Source organism: Orbicella faveolata, unplaced genomic scaffold (genome assembly GCF_042242905.1).
Source record: "Orbicella faveolata isolate gen_17 unplaced genomic scaffold, um_ofav_v1 contig_2, whole genome shotgun sequence".
NCBI classification, from domain to species: Eukaryota; Metazoa; Cnidaria; class Anthozoa; order Scleractinia; family Merulinidae; genus Orbicella; species Orbicella faveolata.
Genome location: NW_028301547.1, coordinates 9,194,084 through 9,200,083, shown reverse-complemented (window position 1 = coordinate 9,200,083; position 6,000 = coordinate 9,194,084).

The following is a 6,000-nucleotide window of genomic DNA, read 5'->3' as shown; positions in this document are numbered from 1 at the left end:
TATTACAAGGCTGTGAAGGTGTTGCCAACATCTCAGATGATATCATTATTCATGGGAAGAACACTGAAGAACATGACAGAAGATTGCAGCGAGTTTTGGAGAGGCTGAAAGAGAAGAATCTCACGTTGAATGCAGAGAAGTGCAGGTTCCACATGACCCAGATGGTGTTCATGGGACTGGTGTTAAGCGACAATGGTATTGGCCCTGCGGAAGACAAGGTAAAAGCGATCGTTGATGCAAGAGAACCGCAAAGTGCATCAGAAGTCAGAAGCTTTCTGGGACTGGCAAACTACAATGCTCGTTTCATCCCGGACTTTGCTACGGTCGCAGAGCCATTGCGCAGATTAACCAAAAAGGGTGTCCGTTTCGAGTTTGGAGAAGAGCAGAAGAACGCATTCAATGAGCTTAAGAGGAGGCTATCAAGTGCAGAAACTCTTGGTTACTTTGATAAAAATGCCAAGACACTAATCATAGCAGACGCAAGCCCGGTAGGCCTCGGTGCGATCCTCATCCAGGAGCAGCAAGGCAGGAAAAGAGTCATTAGTTACGCAAGCAAGAGTCTAAGCGATGTGGAAAAGCGTTATTCGCAAACGGAAAAAGAAGCCTTGGCTGTTGTATGGGCATGTGAACGATTCCATGTGTACCTTCACGGCATTGAATTTGAACTGTACACTGATCACAAACCGTTGGAAACAATCTACTCAAGCAGATCGAAGCCGTGTGCACGAATCGAAAGATGGATCTTGCGATTACAGCCATACAAGTTCCAAGTCAAATACCTACCTGGAGAGCAGAATATTGCCGATCCGTTGTCACGCTTACTGCATGCGAACGAGCAAGCAGAATCTTCATCAGCGCACAAGGTGTCAGATGAATTTGTCAGGTTTGTCGCAGTAACTGCCACTCCTCAAACGATGACAACACGTGAAATTGAAGAAGCCTCATCAAAGGACAGAGAGTTCGTGGAATTGCGTCAGCACATTAAAGATGGAAACTGGAAAGGTGATCAGCACAAGCAGTACATACCAGTATGTGGCGAACTGTGTGTTATTGGCAAGTTAATTCTTCGAGGTACTAGGATTGTCATTCCGAGCAAGTTGAGACCTCGAGTACTGAGCCTTGCCCATGAAGGACATCCAGGAATTGTCAGTATGAAGCAGAGATTGCGATCAAAGGTATGGTGGCCTGGGATTGACAAGGAAGCCGAGAAGTTTTGCAAAACCTGTCATGGCTGTCAGCTTGTAAGCAGTCCGGCAAACTCAGAGCCAATCAAGTCAACCCCATTACCAAGTAGCCCATGGCAAGATTTGGCTATAGACCTATTAGGCCCATTACCATCAGGAGAATCTGTCTTAGTCATCGTTGATTACTTCAGCAGATACTATGAAGTGGAAGTCGTGCGTTGGACAACATCAGAGAAAGTCATAGAGTGTTTGGAGAAAATCTTCGCCACACATGGACTACCTCAATCACTTCGAAGCGACAATGGTCCACAGTTCAGATCAGAAGTTTGGAGGATAACGGCATAGAACACAGGAAGACCACACCATTGTGGCCACAAGCGAACGGCGGAGTGGAAAGACAAAACAAGTCCCTCCTCAAGAGAATGAAAATAGCTCAAGCTGAGGGAAAAGAATGGAAGAAGGAAGTTCGCAAGTATTTGGTAGCATATAGGTCAACCCCTCATACTACCACAGGTGTGAGTCCAGCAGAACTCTTGTTTGGCAGGAAGATGCGTACTAAACTACCTGAATTGAGAGAGGAGAGTACAGAGAGTGAGATGCGAGACCGAGATGGCGAAATGAAAGCCAAAGCTAAACACTATGCAGACAAGAAGAGGAATTCCCAGGAGTCAGACCTAGCTCCAGGTGACAAAGTCTTAGTAAAACAAGAGCGCAAAAACAAGTTGTCAACACCATTTGCTTCTGAGCCTTATGATGTTGTAACCAAAACTGGGAACAGTGTTGTCGTTGAATCACCAGAAGGCATTCAACTTATGCGAAACACAACCCATGTAAAGAAGTACGAGGAAGCATCACAGAATCCGGAGGAAACAACTCCATTGTTTGATGTTGCTGATCCTGTAGAACCGGAAGCAGAACAAGAAAAACTGAGCAGCCCAGTTATGACGAGACCAACAAGGGCAAGGAAACTGCCGGAAAGATTTAAAGACTTTGTTATGACCTGAGCGTCGTTGTTAAGGACTCTGTTTTGACTTGAATGCTATTGTTAGAGACTTTGTTATGACTTGATGTCATTATTGACTGTTACGGTTCAAAAGAGGAGAATTAATAATTTTTATGGCCAGCCGTTTTGTGAGTTTAAGTCGTACTAGGTTTTTAGTTGACTTTCAATTGTGTTGACATTGCCCTAAGATCATAGTTGTTATACCAAAAAAGGAAGGGATGTAGTGTTTGTAAGGTACATTTCGGTGCATCATACATAATATACTTAAGCACGCAGTGTAAGTTGGGAAGTTGATTATTAAAGCAGCATGGCGGACTTCTAGATTGGATTGGTGTGTCGCGTCCGTTCATTGCAATAATCCAGTTCCATCGGTTGTGGAACGTGACTAATATGTTTACGCATAATGTTATTTATGTCGAGCCGTGACGGTCACGCAATGGTCCGTAGGTCTAGTTTGTGTCAAGTATCACCCCAGGGAAGAGAGGGGGCGTTCCCTCAAGGATAAAAGATATTTCTCTCGAGCAATTCGGCCTTCTTCCCTTGGCCCTCGTACCCTCGGTATCTCGCAAGGAAAAATTTTTCCCGTCCCCCCCCGCTCCCCATCCCCTGTTACCAGACATCGGATAGTTCGATTACATTTAGTAATGTGGACGCATCTTTTTCGCCCCACCTTTGCTGAACAATGGAAATCCTGTAGATGTGTTGCTACAATTTACGTGTCCTGGATCAAATTAAACTCGGCACATTTGTGGCCAAATTCATCCAATCCATGTGCTTAGTTTTATTGCGCATTCTTTAGCAAACTAGTGCGACTTCAAGCAGAGTTAGCTTTCCGTAGAGTCATACATCGATATACATCAAAGATTATTGAAAAAATCGCGGACACGGTCAAAAAACGATTTGGCTAATTTTTTCCTGTAGGTAGCCTCATAGTAAACAAACGGAAATGGGTTTAGATGTTTGAAATATGCACTTTAACGGGAATACACCGTTAAAAACTTTCGGGGGCTCAATTGCTCAAATTTCACCAAGCGCGATCCTGAAATTAAGCACTTTTCGGGCAGTTGTCATACGAAAAAAAATGTAACAGAAGGACTTTTCTAGCTATAGAAATGTAGAGATGGACTTGCTTTATTGATACCAAGTGATAGTTTTTGTCTCATGATATTCCTGGAGGAGCTACGTCTCTGTTAAGAGACGACATCTTCGGCCTTTTGAAATTAAGGCAAAAGTGGCCTAGAATAGCTTGGCAAAAATACATGTGGAAGTGTCTCAAAGTTTACAATAACACTACCAAGAAACCTTGAAAGATAGTTCTTTACGATTTGGGTTTTATTTCTTTGGGACCTTTACCTATCAAGAGATGACCACCGTCCGTATTTCGGTTGAATACTAGGACGCCATAATGAGATGCATAATAATAAAATTAAACGTGTTGCACACAAATAACTGTTTTGGTCAGTTATATCTTCACTGGCCGTTGAAATGACTAGAAAAATATTAAAATGTCTACAACTACACTTGATTTTCATATACCGAGACAGGAGAAACACATTTCGACTTTTCCTACCCTGTGAATCGCGCCATTGTTCTGCATAATTCTGCACACAAAAGGTTGAATTGTTGAATCGCACACGACAGGTTAAATTTGCCACACAACCGTTAGTTTACGTTTGCTTCGCATCCAGTGAACATGAATTCGAGCATTTGCATCCTTTTACGCCTTCTGCACTCGCCAGTTTCGAATATACCGAAAATCGTCAACACAAACTGGAGGATATTCCACAAGCAGTGGCGAGCTCGAGTGACTGAAATGCGATACGTAGGACTCTGCTGGCACGCAACGGCCTCTTGTAAATTATACACGCACCTCCTTTTGTAATCAGCGGATCAGTTATTCGTGAAACGTACAGTGCTCAGTTACTTGGAAGTCCAGGTACACTGCTGGACTAATTGTGTGAGTCGTGCGATGTATGGCTTTCCCCTCTTCCGAAGTGAAATATCAGAAACATCCAGCCCAAGGTCGATGCACATGTCTCTTAGCCTATCCACTCTTAAAGTTGTGAGGGTACGTTTTTGTCCAAGTTCGCAGATGTTAAGATCGAAAGATACAATCGGATGCTGAATGAATTTTCAAACCTTCCCGTGGATCGCTTTTCCGTCTTCTTTGCTCCCCTATTTGAAATTGGTCAGTTAAGAATTCGGTCTGTTTCTTTGTAAAACGCACCTTTTTCTTAATTGTCTTCAGGGCCCAACCCATTGGAAGAGGCAACAAGGCGTCTCTCTTTATTTGGACAGTAACTTGAACGCTTGGAATTTGACTGCATCCCTCCGTCAGCTTGTAAGAATATTCTCTTTTAGCTCTATCGTAGAGAGTTGCCTGTTCGAGCATCATTTGGTGTTTTCCAGTATCTAGGTGTGTCTGGAGGTTTGCAAAGCGACTGTAAGCTTATACAAATCCTTCCTCTGGACATGGGAAAAGCATGTCATCTGGCTTATTTTAACCAATACTGCTTCGATCTTGGTTTTCGTTTTCAGTTGAGAAATCTGCTTTGACACAGCTTTTCCTGATACGTCGGTGTCTCACAATCTTGAACGGCGGTGCGCCACCTGCATTCTGCGATGGGGGTCTAGGATTTCCAATTTTTCGGGCTGCTTCATGACTCCTTCGACCTTTCCCATAGCACTACTTTACCGGAACTCACATTGAATGCTCTCCACACTCGTACGCCGGTTTCGTCGTACTCAAAATTGTTGAGTAAGCTTATGCCATCCCATTTGATATTAAAGGTGCTTGACGGCTTGGCGGCAACATAGCTTGCTTTCACTCCTGTGGTTCCTTGGCCAGATTCAAGGGCTGTTTTGAGCTGTAAAGCGTTGATGACATCATTGCCTTCGTTTACGTACCTTCCAACGTCTCCTTTGATTGTTGCTGCTTTGCGATCACACATCTCCTTTCCACCTTGAGGGTCTGAGAGGTCGTTTCTTACAACAGCCACTCCTACGGCATAACCGGCCAGCTTAGCTGAGATGATTGAATTTCCGCTGTGATAACAGCCAGCATTATCTTGTTTGTAATAAGCCATTTCCAGGCCTGGAATTTCCTTTTTCGGGGTAGTGAGGCAGTCAAGCATTATCAAAGCCACAGTCACACTGTCTTGGGTGCAGTTGAAATACGTGAACAAGTGTCTGCGATTCAAGAAGTGCTCAGAACCGTCTGGCCGTCTTATGGTAACGCTAATGTGCAACGGCAATCCTCGCTTCGCAAACCAATCTGACTGTGTCTCTCGATATTTTCGGGGCGTATAATTCATTGCCCAGTCCTGGACTAACAGCACCGATCGGCTGGCAAGTTTGGCTAAAACTGAATGCTTTGCCTCAGCTCGGTGGACTGAACGTAGCTGATGGGCTTTCCAGCTGATGATATCACCCCTTGCCTGTTTGATGGCATGCAGCATGTCAGCTTGATCTTCTGCTGACGAGAGCGCAATTGAACACTCATCTTCTATGGTACGCATGACTCCCTCTATTTCATAACACTGCACACATGACTCATTGTGCATGTGGAGATGGTCTCAGGAGCCCCAAAATTCTGCATTGCTTGGGTCACTTAGTGCATAAATTCGACAATGATCGGGAACCTCTGAGGCCTCCATCGCATGTAACTAAAAAAAAAGTAAAATGACAACCGCGTGATTAGTGCATATTTGCAAAGCAACGCATGCGCATCGACATTTCAAAAAGATTACTTAAACGATTCTCAGCGTTGTATACGTGTGTGTAAGCATATAACAGTGAATTGTAAACTCTTGT